The sequence below is a fragment of the Oryx dammah genome, unplaced genomic scaffold (assembly GCF_014754425.2).
Source record: "Oryx dammah isolate SB20612 unplaced genomic scaffold, SCBI_Odam_1.1 HiC_scaffold_17, whole genome shotgun sequence".
In the NCBI taxonomy this organism is placed as follows: domain Eukaryota; kingdom Metazoa; phylum Chordata; class Mammalia; order Artiodactyla; family Bovidae; genus Oryx; species Oryx dammah.
This window is the reverse complement of record NW_024070201.1, coordinates 34,562,393-34,583,920: the sequence shown is the minus strand read 5'-3', so window position 1 is coordinate 34,583,920 and position 21,528 is coordinate 34,562,393. Positions and strand designations below refer to the sequence as shown.

General features: G+C 40.7%; 1 protein-coding gene across 1 annotated transcript in view; it reads right to left on the bottom strand.

Moving 5' to 3' along the window:
- Window positions 1-14,549, bottom strand: part of PIK3C2A (phosphatidylinositol-4-phosphate 3-kinase catalytic subunit type 2 alpha) — a 108,241-nt gene extending 93,692 nt beyond the window's left edge. Inside the window, exon 1 of the mRNA XM_040258259.1 lies at window positions 14,407-14,549. The gene's annotated coding sequence lies outside the window, so the exon portion shown is untranslated. The remainder of the gene's footprint in view (window positions 1-14,406) is intronic.
- Window positions 14,550-21,528: the final 6,979 nt, after the last annotated feature.

The window sequence follows — 21,528 nt, the reverse complement described above, 5'->3', positions numbered from 1 at the left end:
AATCTGTCTCCATCACCCTTCGATCCTACCCCTTCACACTATTCTCAACACAGCACCTAGAATGATACTGAAAAAGGTCATCTCACCCCTATGCTGAGAACTTGCAGTTGTTCCTATCTCACTCAGAAAAAAGATAAAATCTTTGTAAAAGTCCAATAGGCACTCTAAAATTTAGTTACCCTATTTCTTCTCTCCTAAAACTCACCTCTCTGCTACTGTCACACTGGTCCCCTCGTTCCTCAAATACATATGCCTCTCACTCAGAGCATTTGCTCTTTTGCTTCCTCTGACTGGACTGTTTTCCCCTGGAGAGCTGAATGGCTCCTTCTTAACCTCCTTCAAGTCTTCCATAGAGAAGGTAACATATGATTAAAGTCTTCCCTGATAACCTAGTTATAATCACAATGTTCTCTAACTCAACTGCCTATGCAGTTTACTTATTTTTTTCTTAGCACATAGTACCATCCAATATACTGCATATTTTACTTATTTTATTATCTATGTTTCCCCACTAGACTCCAAATTTCATGAAGCTGGAATTTAACTGCTGGATTCACATTCGTATCCCTAAGCACCTAGAACAGTCTTGGAACAAGCAGGAAGCAGTTCTTCAATGGGGATTGTCTTCGAGTATTCTGTAACATACTCAAGAGTACACAAAAATATACTCAAAACAAACATTTTATATCCACTCTTGTTGCATTTGTTTTCATTTAAAGTACTTAGAAATCATCTCAAATGTGCCAAATAACAACCATAAATTTCTTTCTCTGAGGGAAGAAAATCATGTGTACACATTTTCAGAACTGTTCTTCAGAGCCACATGCTTTTCAGACAGACTGAAACACATTATTATTTTAAGTACATGTGGGATATACCATTCATGTCTGCTTGCCGACTTAAAATACTGGCCTTGGGCTCAACAGAGCAATTTAGAGATGACCTTTAGTTGTTATCTATGTAAAACTAAAGGCCTGAAGTCATGAAAGTAATTGAGACTGCACGGAGATAATGTACAGGGTGAAGAGAGAAAAAGAGAAATCATGAGGGCCACAAATACTTAAACAGAAAACAAAAGGTCTGAAGAAAATAACAGATAGATGTAAAGACTGGTAACAGAAAAACAAGGGAACAGGATATCCTAAAATGGAGCAGCTACAGAGACCGATACAGGATGAGGACTGGAAAAACTCTAGATTTAAGACCTCATTTGGGATTATCTTAACAACTTTACTGATATGTAATTGACTTATAAAATTCATCCACTTAAAGCATACAGTTATTTTTGATATATTCAGAGTTGTGTGACCATCACCACTATCAGATGTCAGAACATTCTCATCACCCCTCAGTGTAACTCTTACCCATTAGCAGTCACTCATTTCCCACTCTCAGACTCTCATTAGTGATTTACACAGGTATGAAAACTGAAAAAGTAAGGAATTACACGTAAAAAGGTCATATTCTTTGACAGTAAAGGGAACTAGGTAGATAGGAGGAGGTGTCAGGAACGGCTGTTGAAACTGGGAAGCAATTTCAACATCTGGTGGGTTGAAGAGGATTCAGGGCACAAAGACTGAAAGGCACAAGAGATAGAAGATAAATATTAATACTAGCTCAGACACTGGGTGCAGATGAATAAGAGAATCAGAAGCATAGATGCATGGGTCTGACTTGCAAAGGAAGAGTTATCTTAGCAGACTGAGGTGACAGAGGTAAGGAATTACTAAGTGAATACCTAAAAATGGAGGGTTGGGAAGAGCCAATGACAGAAAGTAGACTCCGATGGTAAAGAACCTGCCTGCGGCAACCCAACCCAGTATTCTTGCCTGGTGGGCTACAGTTCATGGGGTCATAAAGAGTCAGAGGGGATGAGTGACTAACACTTTCACTTTCATCTAAACCTTGGTAGAGTTTTAGATATTTCAAGCTTTACTATTTTAGAATGAATGTCATAAATATGTAATATCAATTTTCTCTTACTAGAATATACAAAGTGGCAAGAGACTGTCACTCTCACCCCAACAATGAAAAACAAGCCAAAAATGCTTTAAAAAAATAGCTTTAAGACATCAGAGTAGAGAACATTAAAAAACCAAATGAATTAAATTCCGGAAAGTGATAAACCCTTCAAACCAGGCCCATCAGCTACTCTCAACCCTAACACAGCAGGAAAAGAAGGAATTAACTGTAGACAGGATTAAAGTGAAATAAGCCAGACTTCTAACAATCACATGGAGGCTAGAATGACAGGTTAGAATTCAGAGGCGTGATAGAGGCAAGGCAGAGTGGTCTCAAGTACTAGATAAAGAATTACAAGAAACCCCAGACATGGAACAAGTCTATACCCACTCATCAACTCTTTCCCATGGGGCTTTACTAAATGCATAGGTAGCACACTGAAAGCTGGGAGCAGGACAGAAAAGGTGAAAGAGATCCCCTGGTGAGGTGTGTGGGCCTCCTTGAGGGACAAGGCAGCCACTTGCCAAAAAGGACTGGGGAGGTGAGCAGGGAGAAACCCATCAGAGTTCTCCAAGTTTCCAGCTACCGATGGCTCTGGACATGGCAGAGAGCTAAGAAAAAGCCCTCCAAGGCATCCCAGACTTTGACATACTCTAAGACAGCTGCCCTCCAGAAGCTGGGATAATGAAAACAAAGCAGAGATCCAATGAAACACAGAAAGCAGGACTAGAAAACAGAGACTCCCAGCAACCTAATCAGCTGACAAGTCAATGCTCAGATCTCAAATGCTACTCAAGAGAAAGCTATGATTCTGCCCCAAACTATTTCAATGCAGTGGTGAACCAAATCAAATTAAAAGCTGCAACAAAGCACAGACCCCTCTGACTTTTAAATCAGACTATCAATTTAGTGGCCTGACAGAATAAAGAGTATTTTGAAGGTAAATATTAAGTAAGTAATAAATTTCAGGATCCAAATTTAGATAAGCTGTCTGGCATATAATCAAAGATTACAAGACAAGAAAATGTGGCCCATGGACGAGGCAGTCAAAATAAGCAGACACAGATAGGCCCAAAAGTTGAAATTGTCAAATGGGAACTTTTAAAGTAATCTGGATGAAAATGCTGGCAGAAAAGGTAGATGATACACACGAAGCAGGGGAGAATTTCAGTGGAATAATACAAATCATTTTTTTTTAAAAAAGGAAGAACCAAAAAAATATATTAGCAAAGAAAAATGTATCAGAAATGAAGAATTACATGGACTTAACAACAAAGATGGAGGAGCCTGGTAGGCTGCACTCCATAAGGTTGCTAAGAGTAGGACACGACTGAGCGACTTCACTTTCACTTTTCACTTTCATGCACTGGAGAAGGAAATGGCAACCCACTCCAGTTTCTTGCCTGGAGAATCCCAGGGACGGGGGAGCCTGGTAGGAGGCCGTCTATGGGGTCACACAGAGTCAGACACAACTGAAGCGACTTAGCAGCAGCAACAACACAGAAGACTGGTAAACTCAAAGACAAATCAATAGAAAATATTCCAACTAAAAGAGAAAAAAAGAGGAGAAGTAAAATAGCATGCCTGAATTCTACAGTACAACTTCAAATGGTCTAACATATTGACTCTTTGCGACCCCATGGACTGTAGCCTACCAGGCTCCTCCATCCATGGGATTCTCTAGGCAAGAGTACTGGAGTGGGTTGCCATTTCCTTCTCCAGGGGATCTTCCCGACCCAAGGATCGAACCCGGGTCTCCCGCAGTCCAGGTGGATGCTTTAACCTCTGAGCCACCAGGGAAGCCCTAACATACATGTAATTGGGGGCTTCCCTGGTACCTCAGCTAGTGAAGAATCTGCCTGCAATGCAGGAGACCTGGGTTCGATCCCTGGGTTGGGAAGATCCCCTGGAGACAGGAATGGCTAACCACTCCAGTATTCTTAGGTTTTCCTGGTAGCTCAGATGGTAAAGAATCCCCCTGCAATGCAGGAGACCTGGGTTCGATCCCTGGGTTGGGAAGATCCCCTGGAGAAGGGAATGGCTACCCAGTTCTCTTCTCCAGTATTCTTGCCTGGAGAATTCCATGGACAGGTGAGCCTGGCAGACTACAGTCCCTGGAGTCTCAAAGAGTTGGACACAACTGAGCAACTTTCACTTCACATGTAATTGGAGTCTCAGGCAAGGAGAGACTGAACAGAACAAATATTTGAAGAGAAAATGACCAAGAACTTTCTATAAGTGAAGCAGGTCACCAGTCAAATTTAAGCTGAGTGACGCCCAAACAGGATAAAAATATACCAGAGAATTAACCTAATGGGGTTGCAGAGTAATGTAGATTAAACTACTTGAAAGAAATGGCTTCAGTTTTTACTAACATTGGTGGGGTTTAGGTCAACTCAATATAGTTATCTACAGAGCCTGTTCCTAAAGAAACCAGGGAGGTTTCAATAATAATTTCCCTTGTACAGTTTAATCATTTTTCTCCAAATTTAGATATGTTAAATGTGTAGAGTTATATTTCTAGGTTTAGGGTATGCAACAATCAAACTTCTTCATTTCAACCTAACTTAATTTTACTCTGTAGATTTTTAGTGAAATGTTTTTTGATAAAAATTAAGAATAAGTTAAACCATCAAGCTCAATTCCTCTCCACCTAAAAATCTTCTCTAAAACAAACAAAAAAAAACTAAAATTTCCATCTACCAATACAAACTTTTATAGTTAAACTTAATATGCCTCCAAGGAGGGGAAAACCAGCATACTCAATTATTAGATTAAGAAGCTGAAGGTGTATTTTATGCAGAGACATTCATGTGATCTGATTTGCACTGTTCAAAGATCTCTATTTGCTCTGCAAAAAACAGATGTAAGAAAAATAAAAACAGAAACCAGGAAACCAATTAACAAACAACTGAACCGGCATTGGAAATAAGTGGCTTCATTTAAACAAATGAAAATAAGTTTAGATAGTAAATAAAGTGGGGGGAAAAAGTAGTGTGATAGAGAGTGATTTAGATAGGGGATAATATTTTTACTAGTGGAATGAGGGAAAAGATGAAACTGGAGCCATAACTTGGACATAAGAAAACAGTGAAGTCATGAGAAAAAGCTAACAGTCTTTCCAAGGTTCTCCACAAGTTTAAAGATGTATGGCCTTAGCCTGGATCTTGTATTCTTTAACCTCTATACCACACTTACAATTATCCTTTGCCCTAAGATTATAAGCAACTAATAAAGGGCTTAATTCTTCCATTTTGACAAAAAGCAACAGCTACATTGGAGTCTAATAAGCACTAGCAGTCATTATATCACCTTCAGCCCTTAGCAGCATTCTACACATAAGAGATTCACAATCAGAGCATTCACCCAGAGCAACTTTCTTTATCTGCATATGTGTGTCACTGTATGTGTTTGGGAGGGGGACAGAGAGGGAAATACCGTTAATAGCAAGAGGTCCTGTACAAAGACATTTTGTTGACAAAGCAGTTTTCAATCTAACCCAAGATCCCAACAGTAGTACTGCTTTGTGAAGATAATTAGTGAACTCTGGACTACTTTATTGTTCATTCATTTAACATGAATCATTAAATATACTGTGACATTACCCCAATTCCAACATGGCAAATAACAGTAAGCTTTTTGTGTTGTTATGGTATATGCTTCCATTTCCAACATGGTTTAAGGTAGGAAAAAATACAACTGAGAACCCCCAAATAAGGAATAATAATAATGAAAATTACATGAATACTTCTGAAATTTTTCTCCCAAACTGTCAATTTCTATGGCTAACAAAAACTTGTTTTCACATGACATCAAATGCATGAAAATTACTAGTTTTGTAAAACAAAAGTGATAACGAAGAAGAAAAAATGAAGTAGCATTTTTTTTTGAGTAGACCCAAGCTCAAATATCATACTTCCTTCTTATTAACTGTGTATTCCTACATAATTTACTTAATCTACCCTTTTCTTCGTTTTCTCATATGTAAAGCACAGATACAGTGTTGTCAGGATCAAATAAAATAATATACATATAATAATATTGTATACATATATAATGTATATAACAGGCATTTAAAAAATACATTACATCTGTTCAAATATTAGAACAAAGGTAGCTTAGTTCAGCTACCTCAAAGGTAGCTTGGGAACTTCCCTGGTGGTCCAGTGGTTAAGATTCAAAAAAAAAAAGGCTGCTTATTGCCAATAAGCACATGAAAAGATGCTCAGTATCACTACTCATTCAGTTCAGTTGCTCAGTTGTGTCTGACTCTTTGTGACCCCATGAATCGCAGCACGCCAGGCCTCTCTGTCCATCACCAACTCCTGGAGTTTACCCAAATGCAAATCAAAACCACAATGAGATACCATTTCACACCTACTAGAATGACTATAATTTTTAAAAAGGATAGATAATCAACCAAGACCTACTTATATAGCACAAAGAACTACACTTAATATTTTTTAATAACCTATAAGGGAAGAAAACCTGAAGAACATACATATGTGTGTGTGTATAACTGTACATTGTTATTTAGTCGCTAAGTCATGTTTGACTCTTTGCAACCCTATGGACTGCAGCCCACCAGGATTCTCTGTTTATGAGATTTTTCCAGGCAAGAATACTGGAGTGGGTAGCCATTTCCTTCTCCAGAGATGTTCCCCAACCAGGGATCAAATACACGTCTCCTGTGTGGGCAGGCAGACTCTTTACTGCTGAGCCACCAGGGAAGATAACCACATAACACCTGAAATTAACACAAGATTGTAAATCAACTATCGTTCAATATAAATAAAGAAATAAAGGAAAAGAAGCATTGACAAGGATATAGAGAAACTGAAACCCTCACAATTTGCCAACAGGAATATAAAATGTTGCAGCCACATTTTAACACTTTTTAAAAAAATTGAAGTATAGTTGATGTATGATATTATGTAAGTTACAGATATACAATATAGTGATTCACAATTTGTTTTTTTCCTAATTTCTTGACCCCAAAATCCGTGTGGTCTGTAGAATCTTAGTTCCCTGACCAGGGATTGAACCCGCGCCCTCAGCAGTGACAATACAGAGTGCAAACCACTGGACCACCAGAGAAGTCCCCACAATTTTTAAAGGTTATACTCTATTTATAGTTATTATAGAATATTGGCTATATTCCCTGTATCATGCAGTACATCCTCACAGCTTATTTTATACATAACAGTTTGTACCACTCAATCCTCTACCCTCATGTTGCCCTTCACCACTTATTTGTTCTCTGTATCTGTGAGTCTGTTTCTTTTTTTGTTGTATTCAATAGTTTGTTGTATTTTTAGATTCTACATTTAAGTGATATATATGTGTCTTTCTCTATCTGATTTATTTCACTTAACATAATATCTGCCAAGTCTATCTATGGTGTTACAAATGGCAAAATTTCCTTCAAGTCCAAGTAGTATTCCATGGTGTGTGTACACACCCACACAGACGCACACACGCACAGATGCACGCATGCGCACACACACACACACACACACACAGAGTATCTTTATCCATTCATCTGTTGACTGGCAGTTGAGGTTGCCTCCATATCCTGGCAATTAAGTAAAGTCAAAGAGACAGAAAAGTAGATTAGCAATTACCAGGAGCTAGAAGAAGGGGCAGAGAAGGCAACGGCAACCCACTCCAGTACTCTTGCCTGGCAAATCCCATGGACGGAGGAGCCTGGAAGGCTGCAGTCCATGGGGTCGCTGAGGGTCATACACAACTGAGCGACTTCACTTTCACTTTTCACTTTCATGCACTGGAGAAGGAAATGGCAACCCACTCCAGTGTTCCTGCCTGGAGAATCCCAGGGCAGGGGAGCCTGGTGGGCTGCCGTCTATGGGGTCACACAGAGTCGGACACGACTGAAGTGACTTAGCAGCAGCAGCAGCAGCAGGAAGAAAGGGACTAGGTAGTTACTGCTTAACAGTACAGAGTATCTGTTTGGGGTGATGATAAACTTTGGAAATAGAAAGTGGTGATGGCTGCATTAACATCGTAAATATAATGTCACTGAAATATACACTTAAAAACGATTAATTGACAAATTTTGGTATATATAATTTACAATAAAAAGTTATTAGTTACCTTGACAGAAACCTTCACACATCTTCCACACAAAAAACTTAATTCTAGAATCTTGTTCTTGACAGCAAATATAGTTTACATACATAAAAAGTAATAGGGGAAACCAGGTCCAGAGTTTGTTGGGATTCTCTGTACTATCTTAACAATTTTTCTGTAGTATAAAACTGTTATAAAAATTTGGCTTTTTGTTGAAAGGGTATACTGAATCTCAAAACATGCTAAGTGAAAAGAAGCCAGATTCAGAAGGCTATAGGTTTAGGATGATGTCAATTTTATATGCCATTCTTGGAATGCAAAACTATAGAAATGAAAAAGAAAAATCAGTTGCTGCCAGAGACTGGAAGGTGAGTGGGAGGGACCAATTTACAAAGGGCATAAGGACACTTTCTAAAGTGATGCAATTATTTTAATTGTGGTAGAGGCAGTTACATAGTGTCACTATTTCTTATAATTTATAGCGTTGTACACCCAAAACAGACGCATTTTACTATAAGTAAATTATATATTAGTAACTATCTTAAAAAAAAAAACCTGAACAGCTACAATCTCATGTCATGTATTTTAATATAGGCAGAATTCTAGTCTGATAAATATCGTGTAATCTAGTCAGATGGAAAGCAGGCTACATTCTCAAGCCAAAGAGTGCTTTGCTCAATCCATGTACACACTAAACAAAAAAGAAAAGTCAGAACAGTTATAAATTACATTATGAACACATATAAAGTGATTTAATAAATCAATCTGGTTATGGCTACTCACAGCACTGTGGTTTTGATTACAGGTAACTCCTTCAGAGTTTATGGGGGCTGGGGTGGGGTGTATACCTGCTTTGCATGATTTCCAAAACTGCAAATAAAATATTTGAAAAAGTATTCTCCCATTCCCTAATTAGACAGGTATTCATGCTTTGTGCTTAGTCGCGCAGTCGTGTCCGACTCTTGCGATCCCGCAGACTGTAGCCTGCCAGGCTCCTCTGTCCATGGGATTCTCCAGGCAAGAATACCAGAGTGGGTTGCCATTTCCCTCTCCAGGGAATCTTCGAAACCCAGGGATGGAACCCAGGTCTCCTGCATTGCATTCAGACTCTATACCAACTGAGCTACAAGGGAAGCCCAATGGGATGTATCTCTCCCATCAACATCCAAGTTCTTTTCCCACCTCACCAGAAGGTAAGTATCGCTTATCTTTGACTTCCTTCTATTGTCTCTTCTCATTTTCCCCACCCTTTTATCTGGAAAGACTGCTTTTTCCTCTCACTCCACAATAGAACTTTAATAATACTTAACATCTTCCTGTTTCTCTGAGCATTTTCTGAAAGTAAATTGTCAATTTCAATTTTTTTAATAGGAAAATACTTCTTAAAATTACCTGTTTCAATTAGAATTTCCCATACTGCAAATTTTTAAACCAATTCTCCTTTATGAACACTGCCTATTCTTTTCTCATAGTAAAATTCTTATCATATCCCTATTGATTTCACAATAGGAACTCAAATTACTCTGCTGCTCATTAGTCAACAACCTCACTTTCCACTTAGCCATGTCTTCCACACTACTCAAGCCACAACAAGTTTAGAGCACGTGCCAAGATTTCCTGAATCTTCCAAATAATATAAAAATTCTGACCACTGGCCTCTAAATATTTATTGCAGATGTCTATTTATTCTTATCTCCTACTTCACCTGTGTTGTTTTTATCTTTTTAAATGAGCCATGCAAATCCTTCCTTAAAGCTAAATTTCTTCTCTTATCTAAGTTTTCCCCAAGTTGTTCCCTGAACACTGAAATAGCTCTCTCCTTGACACTTCATCACTTTCTTCCTACAATAAATAGTTTAAAATCTAAGTCACAGCTTCACTGGGCTCATTTTCCTCTTCAAGAAAATGAAGAAAAATACCTGCCCTATTTACTTCACAGAGAATAAGGCTGGTGGAGGGGGAGAATTACAGGCTCTATAATCGTCAATCAACAGAAATGTAAGGACGTTATTTACTTTATCATTGTTAGTCATAGTTATCATGACTAAAATAAGCCTTTCTTTAAAAAAAAAAACAAATTCAGTGCACAACAAATTAAATGAATCAGCGTTGTACATCATTTATTCATCAATAATGTAACTTTTGTATTATAAGACTAATGAAAGCTATGTGTTTAACAATAGAGTTGTCAATTTTATAGTATATTAATTCATTCTCAAGGGGAAAAGATAGATACTCTTCTAGATAATTGCCTTCAAATCTATTAAAATCAAGAGTGTTTAAACACCCCGTTCACTTTTGTACCCAAATAGCTGAATTTTAAAATTTAAGAAATTCTGGGCTTCCCTGGTGGCTGCTTAGTGGAAAAGAATCTGCCTGCCAATGCAGGAGACACAGGTTCAATCCCTGGTCCAGTTAGACTCCACATGCTGCAGAACAACTATGCCCGTGCGCCACTACTGAGCCTATGCTCTAGACCCCAGAGCTGCAACTACTGAGCCCATGTTCTGCAACTACGTAAGCCTATGTACCCGAGAGCCCATGCTTAGCAACAAGAGGCCACCGCAATGAGGAGCCCTTGCACTGTGAAACTAGAGAGTAGCTCCCACTTGCCGCAAATAGAGAAAAGCCCGCACAGCGACAAAGACCCAGTACAGCCAAAAATAAATAAATAAAAATATTTTTTTAATGTTTTTAAGAAATCCAAAAAGTTGTTTAAAATTATACAAATCTCCATTTTAACTGCCTAAAATGTCCATGTGCATTCTCTCATTGTGTTTTGAATCCAACACTTGTTATAAAGAACAGACTACAGAGACCAAGAGAGATACAAAGTATACACAAAAGCACAAAATAAAGGTATTTCAAAATGTGACTGCACCAGACTCAGGGAAAACAGTCCCAACAAAAACTCTATGAACAACCAGAATGATATCCTACAGCAAATCATTTTCAAGTATAATTCCAATCAAAAGGCATGTATGAATACTATCAAAAGGAGTAGAAATTATAAAGACTACATTTATACAATTCTTATAGGAGTTGTTTTTCCTTTTCAAGCAAGAATCTGAGATAGAAAAGCAGAATTTTCATACTCTTGAACTGTATTGTCCAGTATGGTATATGCTAAACACAAACAGGGCTTCCCAGATGGCTCAGTGGTAAAGAATCCACCTGCCAATGCAGGAGACGCGGGTTCAATCCCTGAATAGGGACGATCCCCTGGGGAAGGAAATGGCAACCCACTCCAGTATTCTTGCCTGGGAAATCCCATGGACAGAGGAGTCTGGCGGGCTACAGTCCACGGGATCCCAAAAGAGTCTGGGGCAAGACTCATCAATTAAACAATAAACACACACACAAAAAAACAAAAAACAATAAACACAACAGCTAGTGAGAGCTTGACAAGTAGTTAGTCCAAAGTAAGATGTGTTCTACGTGTAAAGTGAACACCAGATTTCAAAGATTAACCAAGAAAATGTAAAGTATCTTACATATGTGGCTCTCATTTAATATTTCTACTAAACAGCAGTGATTTAGACGTAGTCCAACTCTCACATGAAAGAAACAAGATACCAGAGGTATTAAACAGCTTGGTAGTATCTCAGCAAGGTCTGAAAGCTGATAAAGTCTTAACTTTCCCTCATTAATAAAAAGAATTCATCCTTTAAGACTCAATTTGAGCACCTCCATCCTCATCAGATGCACTCATTCTCTCTCCAACTCTCAAGCCAGGTGATCACATCATTCTTAGTATTTTGGATCCACCATCCTTACATGCCATTATAACCATACTGCTATAATTTGTGTTTGTCTCCCCAGATGGACTAGAGAACTTATTGTGGACTACAAGGAGATCCAACCTGTCCATTCTGAAGGAGATCAACCCTGGGATTTCTTTGAAAGGAATGATGCTAAAGCTGAAACTCCAGTACTGTGGCCACCTCATGCGAAGAGTTGACTCATTGGAAAAGACTCTGATGCTGGGAGGGATTGGGGGCAGGAGGAAAAGGGGATGACAGAGGATGAGATGGCTGGATGGCATCACGGACTCGACGGACATGAGTTTGAGTGAACTCCGGGAGTTGGTGATGGACAGGGAGGCCTGGCGTGCTGCAATTCATGGGGTCGCAAAGAGGAGGCCATGAGTGAGCGACTAAACTGAACTGAAGGTCCTAGTGGCTTTGTGACAACTGAACTGAACTGCACTGACTATCTCATTCATTTTTCTATTTCTGGAACCACTGCTGTACCAGGCACCCTGTAGGCCCCCTGGATACAACAAGATCTTCCACAGGATGGACTTTTAGCCTTAGTCAGGTACAACAAATCAAGTAAATGAACTGTACTGAAACATTCACCTTTATAATTTATATGCCTTAAATTATTTTTGGAATATGGCAAATACAATAAAATGGGTAATTTATACTATGAAAGAAACACAAGTTACACAGCATAAAAAAATTGCTTCACCCTGTTGCTCTGAAAAATTTGGTCAGATGCTCTGATAAGAACTCTGAACTCTTGGGAAATTCAACATTCTTGGTTAGGTGTAAGTTCATTTACTGAATGTGCTTACTAAGTGCAAAAACACTGGGCTAGATTAAAGAACAATTCCTGGACATGGGAACTGATGTAGCAATCTTCAATTAATTGAAAATTTTAGAATCATTTACAGGAGAAGGAAGAAACAATGAATCATATGCTTAATATACAACTAATTATTACATAAAGTTATAGTTTCTAGAATTCCTAAATGCAAGCATGCCAACTTTTATATCCCATGAAACAGAAAAAACTGTAAAACCTATGGATGAAAACAATGTACATATATTGCTTGCCAAGAAAAACTGCAAGTGACATGCATACAAAACACAATCACAACAGAGACTTTCATAAGAAAAAACTGGTTTGTAATCTATTAATTTGGGCAAAATTAGGCAAGCTCTATATGTGCTTTGTACCTATGTAAAATCACTCTTGAAATAGGTTTGAGTTAAATAATCCAGTCAAGTGCTTTTCAGTACTTAAAGACTATCATAATATTAAACAAGCAGTTATCTTCAACAGTACAGACCTCAACTAAAGCACTTCAGTCTAATTCGCTCCTCTGAATAAGAGCATCAGCCCCAGCCCTGGCTGAGTTGCTGAGAGGCGTCTTATGTGGAAACTTAACCACAAGCCAAGGAGGCAAAGGTACAAAGTCTAGCCTGGAATCAGTGTTCCTGGATCTCCCTATAGCCTTCCTTCTTTTCATAATAAGTCTCCACCACTCTTCTAAGAATAGCTTTCTTTTTTCTGAATCTCTTCTAATCTGTGGCTTTGCTGCTCCAATGTTACACAATTTTTCCAACCGCATCTTTCTGCCTGACACCCACCTGCAAAGATTTTGGGGTACTGCTTTAATAAATAATCTTGTTCAAAGACAAAGGTCTCCTTTACACTCAATTCAACACCCACTGTTCAAAAGAAAAATATAATTACAACCTGAACTTCCATCAGACAAAGAGAAGAACTAGCACAGGCTCCCTCTTCCACGTTCCTTATCTCCAGACTTTACTCCTTACTTTTCTCTTTTTTCATTTCCCTCCTCAATGCCTGCTCCACCCGCCCCCCCAAAAAACTCCAAAGCTGCAGAATCTCGTTTTTAAAGCCAAACCATCTAACGAGGAAAATAAGCATGCGCTTTTTCCCTTCAATTATTTATTGTTCCTCCGTCATTCAGGAAGAGGCAAATATTTTTAATCTGACCGCCCTCCCAGAAAGATGATGCGCTAAATACACACAGAAATAATACTGTCTTCCTGAAGCAAGTGGATTCGCGGCAAAAAAAAAAAAAAAGTAACCGGGGAGGGGGGCGTGGGTGGAGAAGAAAAAGGATCGGTAGCCCCCAAAGCCGGAGATGGGACAAGGAGGCGAAAAGAAGCGGGGAGGGGGCGGCGGACGGTTCACAACTGAGAAGTGCAACACACGCACTCGGCAGAATTCAACAATTCGACCCGCCACCGCGGCTCCAGCCCGGTCCCGAGAACAAGGGGGTGGCTTCCCCTTGCCCTTGCGGACAATACTAACTCCCAGGAGCCCCCAACCCACCACCCCCGACAAGAGGGTCCTGGTGGGATGCGGGCACCTTCGGAGGGGAAGCTGGCAACGGCCGGGATGGAAGCAAGGCCCAGGGAGAGGTGAGTCGGACTGGGGCAGCGCCAAGTGTACGGGATGGAGGGTCAGAAGCGGACACCCGGGGGACTTGGGGCCGCGGCAAGAGACTCTCCCATCCAAGACCCAGGGGCCCTTCAGCGCCTTTAGAGAGCAGGGTCCCCGGTTCCGGCCCCCGCCGCACCTACTATTCCTCACCTCACGCTGTCTGAGCCTCTGCCTCCACCACAACCCAAGGCGCCACAGCCGCAAAAATCCGAGCCATTTTCCACTCAGTCGCCTCAGCCGCTGCCGAAAGCTTCGGCGGACTCCGCGGCCAGCCAAGCATAGACGTCACTTCCGGTCGGGAAAGCCCCGCCTTCCGCACCCAGGCTTCTTTCGGATTGGCTGATGCAGAGGGCCTACCTGAGGTAGTGGGCGGGGCTTGGGTGAGTCGCGTGAGGCTCTAACTCGGGTGACTGCGGATGGGTCCGGCTCCCGGGGTGTAGTGCCCAGCCGGATTGGGACGTCTCTCTGTGCAGCCCCAGACCAGAAGAGAGGGACTCCGGGGACCCCAGTCGGCCACCTCTCAAGCCCAGCGTCCAAAGCGCCTCCCAACCACCGAACTACTTTACTGTTCCCGTGCACTCTTCTGGGACTCTGCGCTCGCCTCCATGCAGACTGCAGCTCCCAGATTCGTGGTTTTGGCCCCGGGCCTGCGGAGATTAGCTTGTGATTGGAGGATTGAAAGGAACTGGGAAGATATAAAATCGTTCACTCCAACCAGCGTCTACCGTTTCCTCACAGTGGATCAGGTGCTGCGGGGTGTGTAATTAGTAGTCCGCCCATCACGTGGAGTGTTTAAAGTGCTTTCGCATCACATTTAATCCTCACAACAGCCAGGTGAGAAGGTGGCCCAATGATAAATTTTCTACATCACAAAATATCTTTACATGCAATCTCCATAATAATACCTTCCTCATGAGAATTGAATGAGTTTATGCTCATAAAATATTTCGTCTTCAAGTGTTACATTAAAAAGAAAATTACGTGACCATGTTTAACAGATAGGAAAATTACCCCTGTTTTACAGACGGTGAAGCTGGCGGCATGATTCAAACTTAGTCCTAGCTCTAATCCATAGTATTTTTATCTTTTAAACAGACCTCCTTCCAGAGATTCACAATCTTAATGTGATAGACTAGTTTGCAATTCACAGTAAAAACAAGAACAAAAAAGTCACCTCCAACAAACGGTGAAAAATAAATCTGATTTTTTCTTTCTTCCTTTTTTTTTTTTTTTTTTTGAGGGAGGATGTTAATTAGATGAAGCCCTTTAATCATTGTAATATACATGCCTAGGCCTCCCAGGAAATAATACTGACTGGAGTTGCTCCTCTATGGAGTCTAGAAGCTACTGTATGATTATTCCTTCTCGCTGTGACTATCATCTCTAGTCTACCCACCCCTCCGTTTCCACCAACTCCCCTTCTCCCTCCTTGTATACACACTTCCAGGCAGGCTTTACACACCCTTGAAAAATGTCCCTTAGGAATCCGCTTAGTGCTACAGCATTGTTCTGCTTTATCTTCTGATCAAAGGAGGAATTTCTAGAATTGGCAGCTCTCTCTCAAGGGATTAAAAGGGGAAGGGAAAACCAATTGTCTCAGGCTGGTTTCCTAGCTTCTGCTCCAGAACTGAGTGTGCCTTCTAAAAGAAGGAAGGGGACTTTAGAGAACACTGTGTTTTGAGGGAAGATTATCTGACGTTTTTGTATCTTTCTTATATGTTTTGAGGGAAGGTTATCTGTTTGACTTTTTTGTATCTTTCTTATATTTTTTCTTATGAGAAATATTTTCTCTGGGTCCCAGCACCAGAGGGCCCTTGCTTGAGTGAGCTCCTTGTTGCAATTCAGACTTCATTATTTTACTACTATTTTATTATGGCTCTTGAATAGCCAGTACTTCCTTCATAGGCCCTGATCAATCAGAAGAAGAAAGGCAGCTTGATGGTTCTCTTCACACTTGGCAGCATTCACAAACTGCCAAGTGTCAAGAATCTGAAATGGTAGCCCTCTCTTTGTTTATCTCATCTCTGACAATGGGCATATGAAGATGCGTGTGTGACAATAGAAACAAACTTCTAGGAGAAAGTGCAAACAGATGCTGCTATCTTTGGAACCAAATAGGACATAGCTGGCACCATTTCTCCTCTTTCCCTTCTCCCACTGGCTTCAATATTAAGATTTAAAGGTAGAGGAAAGAATTGATGAGGAGGCATTATATTTTTAAGTGTTCCAATCCTAACCTCCTTAACCTTCCAATCCTAACCTTCCAATCCTAACCGAGAACGTCACAGCACCATAAATATCCCTAGACTTCTTTCAGTACTAAATGAGAAATGGGCAACCCTGTTTTGCCACAGGTAAAAATCCTGATGTTCAAGCTGGTTTTAGAAAAGGCAGAGGAAACAGAGATCAAATTGCCAACATCCGCTGGATCATGGAAAAAGCAAGAGAGTTCCAGAAAAACATCTATTTCTGCTTTATTGACTATGCCAAAGCCTTTGACTGTGTGGATCACAATAAACTGTGGAAAATTCTTCAAGAGATGGGGATACCAGACCACCTAACCTGCCTCTTGAGGAATCTGTATGCAGGTTAGGAAGCAACAGTTAGAACTGGACATGGAACAACAGACTGGTTCCAAATAGGAAAAGGAGTACGTCAAGGCTGTATATTGTCACCCTGCTTATTTAACTTCTATGCAGAGTACATCATGAGAAACACTGGACTGGAAGAAACACAAGCTGGAATCAAGATTGCTGGGAGAAATATCAATAACCTCAGATATGCAGATGACACCACCCTTATGGCAGAAAGTGAAGAGGAGCTAAAAAGCCTCTCGATGAAAGTGAAAGTGGAGAGTGAAAAAGTTGGCTTAAAGCTCAACATTCAGAAAACGAAGATCATGGCATCTGGTCCCATCACTTCATGGGAAATAGATGGGGGAAGAGTAGAAACAGTGTCAGACTTTATTTTGGGGGGCTCCAAAATCACTGCAGATGGTGACTGCAGCCATGAAATTAAAAGACGCTTACTCCTTGGAAGAAAAGTTATGACCAGCCTAGATAGTATATTCAAAAGCAGAGACATTACTTTGCCGACTAAGGTCCGTCTAGTCAAGGCTATGGTTTTTCCGGTGGTCATGTATGGATATGAGAGTTGGACTGTGAAGAAAGCTGAGTGCCGAAAAATTGATGCATTTGAACTGTGGTGTTGGAGAAGATTCTTGAGGGTCCCTTGGACTGCAAGGAGATCCAACCAGTCCATTCTGAAGGAGATCAACCCTGGGATTTCTTTGGAAGGAATGATGCTAAAGCTGAAGATCCAGTACTTTGGCCACCTCATGCAAAGAGTTGACTCATTGGAAAAGACTCTGATGCTGGGAGAGATTGGGGGCAGGAGGAGAAGGGGATGACAGAGGATGAGATGGCTGGATGGCATCACGGACTCGATGGACGTGAGTCTGAGTAAACTCCGGGAGATGGTGATGGACAGGGAGGCCTGGCGTGCTGCGATTCATGGGGTCGCAAAGAGTTGGACACGACTGAGCGACTGAACTGAAATGAACTGAAAAATACTGACTGACATTTATTGAGCATTTTTGAAGGCCAGCCCCTGTTCTTAGTGCTTTATAATTCATGGAGAGGAAATTACAAGAATCCCTCCAACAAGCTTATAAAATGGTACCATTATGATATCCTTATTTTATAGCTGAGGAATTTGAGAAACAGAGGACATAAATAATTTGTCCAGGGTTACACAGTTACTCAATAGTCTGTTGTTTAGTCGCTAAGTCATGTCCAACTCCTTGTGACCCCGTGGACTTTAGCAAGCCAGGCTACCCAGTCCTTCACTGTCTACTGGAGTTTGCTCAAACTCAAGTCCATTAAGTCAGTGATGCTGTAACAGGAGAGAAAGGGGCAGGGCACAACTTTTGAAAGAATGACATAGCCCGAGGACACAACATAAACCAATTAGAATCAAATGGGACCAAGATGGCAGAGGACTAGACCTTGATCCTCAGTCACTAAGTGAAGTGGCACACCCAGAGGTGCCATGACAGTTCCAGTTCAGTTCAGTTCAGTTGCTCAGTTGTGTCTGACTCTTTGCAACTCCATGGACTGCAGCATGCCAGGCCTCCCTGTCCATCACCAACTCCCATCACAAACTCCCTGTCCATCACAAACTCATGTCCATTGAGTCAGTGATGCCATCCAACCATCTCATCGTCTGTCATCCCTTTCTCCTCCCTCCTTCAATCTTTCCCACGATCAGGGTCTTTTCCAGTGAGTCAGTTCTTCACATCAGGTCACCAAAGTATTGGAGTTTCAGCTTCAGCATCAGTTCTTCCAGTGAATATTCAGGACTGATTTCCTTTAGGATTGACTGGTTGGATCTCCTTGCAATCCAAGGGACTCTCAAGAGTCTTCTCCAAAACCACCATTCAAAAGCATCAGTTCTTCAGCGCTCAGCTTTCTTTATAGTCCAACTCTCACATCCATACATGACTACTGGAAAAACCACAGCCTTGACTAGATGGACCTTTATTGGCAAAGTAATGTCTCTGCTTTTTAATATGTTGTCTAGGTTAGTCATCACTTTTCTTTCAAGGAGCAAGCATCTTTTAATTTCATGGCTTCATTCACCATCTGCTGTGATTTTGGAGCTCAAAAGAATAAAATCTGTCACTGTTTCCACTTTTTCCGCATCTATTTGCCATGCAGTGATGAGACCAGATGCCATGATCTTAGTTCTTTGAATGTTGCGTTTTAAGCCCCTTTTTCACTCTCCTCTTTCACTCTCATCAAGAGGCTCTTTAGTTCCTCTTCCCTTTCTGCCATTAGAGTGAAATTATCTGCATATCTTAGGGTGTTGATATTTCTCCTAGAAATCTTGATTCCAGCTTGTGTTTCATCCAGCTGGGCATTTCGTATGATGTACTCTGAATAGAAGTTAAGTAAGCAGGGTGACAATATACAGCCTTTCCCAATTTTGAACAAGTCCATTGTTCCATGTCCAGTTCTAACTGTTGCTTCTTGACCTGCATACAGGTTTTTCAGAAGGCAGGTAAGGTGCCCTGTTATTCCCATCTCTTTGAGAATTTTCCACAGTTTGTTGTGATCCACACAGTTAAAGGCTTTAGCATAGTAAGTTAAGCAGAAGTAGATGTTTTTCTGCAATTCCCTTTTTCTATTATCCAGTAGATGTTGGCAATTTAATCTGATTCCTCTGCCTTTTCTAAATCCACCTTGAGCATCTGGAAATTCTTGGTTTATGAACTGTTGAAGCCTAGCTTGAAGGATTTTGAGCAATACCTTGCTAGCATGTGAAATGAGTGCAATTGTACAGTAGTGTAGGTTAAGAAGCAACGGTTAGAACTGGACTTGGAACAATTCTCCAAGTGAGGCTTCAACAGTATGTGAACCATGAATTTCCAGATGTTCAAGCTGGATTTAGAAAAGGCAGAGGAACCAGAGATCAAATTGCCAACATCTGTTGGATTATCAAAAAAGCAAGAGAGTTCCAGAAAAACATCTACTTCTGCTTTATTGGCTATGCCAAAGCCTTTGACTGTGTGGATCACAATAAAAGAGATGGGAATACCAGACCACCTTACCTGCCTCCTGAGAAATCTGTATGCAGGTCAAGAAGCAACGGTTAGAACTGAACATGGAACAACGGACTTGTTCCATATCAGAAAAGGAGTACATCAAGGATGTATATTGTCATCCTGCTTATTTAAGTTATATGCACAGTACATCATGCAAAATGCCAGGCTGGATGAAGCACAAGCTGGAATCAAGATTGCTGGGAGAAATATCAATAACCTCAGATATGCAGATGACACCACCCTTATGGCAGAAAGTGAATAAAAACTAAAGAGCCCCTTGATGAAAGTGAAAGAGGTGAGTGAAAAAGTTGGCTTAAAACTGAACATTCAGAAAATGAAGATCATGGCATCCAGTCCCATCACTTTATGGCAAATAGATGGGGAAACAATGGAAACAGTGAAAGACTTTATTATCTTGGGCTCCAAAATAACTGCAAATGGTGACTGCAGCCATGAAATTAAAAGACGCTTACTCCTTGAAAGAAAAGGTATGACCAACCCAGACAACATATTAAAAAGCAGAGACATTACTTTGCCAACAAAGGTCCATCCAGTTAATGCTATGGTTTTTCCAGTGGTCATGTATGGATGTGAGAGTTGGACTGTGAAAAAAGCTGAGCACCAAAGAATAGATGCTTTTGAACTGTGGTGTTGGAGAAGACTCTTGAGAGTCCCTTGGATTGCAAGGAGATCCAACCAGTCCATTCTAAAGGAAATCAGTCCTGAATATTCATTGCAAGGACTGATGCTGAAGTTGAAACTCCAATACTTTGGTGACCTGATGTGAAGAACTGACTCATTGCATAAATCCCTGATGGTGGGAAAGATTGAAGGCAGGAAGAGAAGAAGATGACAGAGGATGAGATGGTTGGATGGCATCACTTATTCGATGGACATGAGTTTGAGCAGGCTTCAGGAGTTGGTGATGGATAAGAAAGCCTGGCGTGCTGCAGGCCTTGGGATCTCAAAGAGTTGGACACAAATGAGTGACTGAACTGAACTGTTCAGTAGTTTGAATGTTCTTTGGCTTTGCCTTTCTTTGGGACTGGAATGGCAACTGACCTTTTCCACTCCTGTGGCCACTGCTGAGTTTTCCAAATTTGCTGACATACTGGGTGCAGCACTTTCACAGTATCATCTTTTAGGATTTGAAATAGCTCAGCTGGAATTTCATCACCTCCATTAGCTTTGTTCGTAGTAAAACTTCCTAAGGCTCAGTTGACTTCACACTCCAGGATGTCTGGCTTTAGGTGAGAGACCACACCATCGTGGTTATCTGGGTCATTAAGACCTTTTTTGTATAGTTCTTCTGTGTATTCTTACCACCTTTTCTTAATGTTTTCTACTCTGTTCAGTCCTTGCCATTTCTGTCCTTTATTGTGCCCCAAAAATGGCAACCCACTCCAGTATTCTTGCCTGGAGAATCCCATGGACTGAGGAGCCTGGTGGGCTACAGTCCACAGGGTCGCAAAGAGTTGGAAACGACTGAGCGACTTCACTTTGCATGAAATGTTCCCTTGGTATTTAGAGATCTCTAGACTTTTCCATTCTTTTGTTTTCCTCTATTTGTTTGCATAGAGGGATGACACTCAAAAGATTAAATGTGTAGATGATGAAAAGATTTCTAGTTGTGTAAAGAATAGGAAGTATTTGTTCTATGTTTCATT